At 40.5% G+C, this 1,863-nt stretch overlaps 1 long non-coding RNA gene across 1 annotated transcript in view; it reads right to left on the bottom strand.

Moving 5' to 3' along the window:
- Positions 1-1,863, bottom strand: part of LOC111734675 — a 6,758-nt gene that overhangs the window by 3,404 nt on the left and 1,491 nt on the right. Inside the window, exon 2 of the long non-coding RNA XR_002778547.1 lies at positions 620-858. This is a non-coding gene — a long non-coding RNA (uncharacterized LOC111734675). The remainder of the gene's footprint in view (positions 1-619; positions 859-1,863) is intronic.

Genomic DNA, 1,863 nt, shown 5'->3' with positions numbered 1-1,863 from the left:
TGTGGCCACAGTGATTATTCAAGAACGGGCATATGACCCAGGCCAGGTCAATGATAGACTTTAAGACTTTGGTGGGAAGTGTTGAGAAAAAGGTTTGCTCTTTCTGCATTAGCTGCTGGGCTGGTAGAATGTGAACCTGAAGATGCTGGCGGTACCTTTGCCATTAGGGTTGTGGAGAATCTGGGAGCGAATCTACCACTGAAGAGAATGGAGCCAAGAGATGGAGTGACACGGGTTCTGGAAGACATCATTTGAGTCCTTGGGTCTAGTAGTGGCAGAAATCACACTACTTTTGGACACCTCTGTTAAGTGAGTTCACTGCACTGCCTAAGCCAGTTTGAGCTGAGCTTCTGTCCTTGTAACTGAAAAAAGAATCCTGACATTACCTGCACTTGTCATTCCCCACGTTTTTCTATGCCACCACGTAAAGTGAATAACATTTCCTGTGGGGTTGTCTTGTCTCTACCACTGAAGCCATAACTTTCTCAAGGGCTAAGATCTGTCTTTGTGTCTACAGAGGTACCATGCACAAGTGTTGGGCACCATCTTTATTTACTGGTAGCTCAGTATGTGGAGACATACATTATACACAAAATGAACTGTGCTTACTTAGACTTACGTTCAAAGTCAAAACTGCAGCCATAAATATTTCCAAGAGCAACATTCTTCCCACCAGACAGCTAGTTACCATAGTCGTCATCTGGGCAACTGTGCCCACAGTTGATGCTTTGCTGTTGCTGCTGCTGCTGCTGCCGCCGCTGCCGCTGCTGCTAGAGACAGACTGTGCTGGTAGGCCGAACGTTCTGGATTCCACCCGAGCCACGTTATCCAGCATAAATTCAATCTTATAGTTCAGTCCTAGAAAAAAAATCATCATGGCATTTGACTTCTTTTCATTGTTTGTTTTCATACGCTTTCAGTTGTGTTTTCATTGACTTAAAAATAATGTGTAATTACTAACAAAATGTTTTTCGGAAGTTGAATCAAATAAATTAGCATAAGTATAAACAAGTGTAAAGAGGGTCTCAGAGTCTGAAGAGTTCGATCTGCCATCAATTACAGGAAGGGGGACACTGGGTAGATTTTCTTTCTGTAGCATCAATTCCTGCCTCTTAGGGATTCCCTCCCAGTGCCCAGAACTGGAGAGAGGCTGTTTGAAATGAGGGACCATAGGGATGGGAGGTGAAAGTGTTGAACTTCTGTTTGATCCCTGTGTACTTGACCTAGGAGAGGAGAAGCCTCAGCTTCAATTGGGGGAGGTGGGGATGAGTACTGAACGTTTTATTTTGAAAAAGTTCAATCATAAAGAATAGTACAGTGAATACCCAGATGTCCTCCACTTAGATTCAACAATTTTTAACTGTTCTCAGCATTTGCTTTAAGTCAGATGCTATTTTTGTGTCACAAGATTGTGACCCTTCCTTTCTTCTCACCCCAGGCAGACAAGCTTGAGGAAACATTTGTTAGATCTGTTTGGAGAGTGAAACATAAAAAGCTCATCCAAATGTTTTTTAATACACATGTTAAATCTTTCCACAGTTTTGAATATGAGGTAACCAATGTATTTTTCCTTGACATAATTTATTCTGGGACTATTGCTATCATTAATAGTGTTACCACACAGAGCAGAGTTTGCAATACTTGTAACCACTCTGAAGTTTTCATTCCTCCAGTTTATTTTTTCTATTATCTTTTTTAAATTAAATTATTTATTTTCATTCTTCCTTTTTTTCAGGAAGAGAATTTAATTAGATCTTGACCATATTGTGCTTTCACAAACAATAGGAATGTGTTCTGTAACTTCGAAAATGGATCCACATTGTTCTGTAGACTTTTCTACCACTATTACGATTCATGAAAATG

The sequence above is a fragment of the Pteropus vampyrus genome, unplaced genomic scaffold (genome assembly GCF_000151845.1).
Source record: "Pteropus vampyrus isolate Shadow unplaced genomic scaffold, Pvam_2.0 Scaffold3494, whole genome shotgun sequence".
NCBI lineage: Eukaryota > Metazoa > Chordata > Mammalia > Chiroptera > Pteropodidae > Pteropus > Pteropus vampyrus.
The sequence above is the reverse complement of the archived record's forward strand: the minus strand, read 5'-3'. Positions and strand labels throughout refer to the sequence as shown.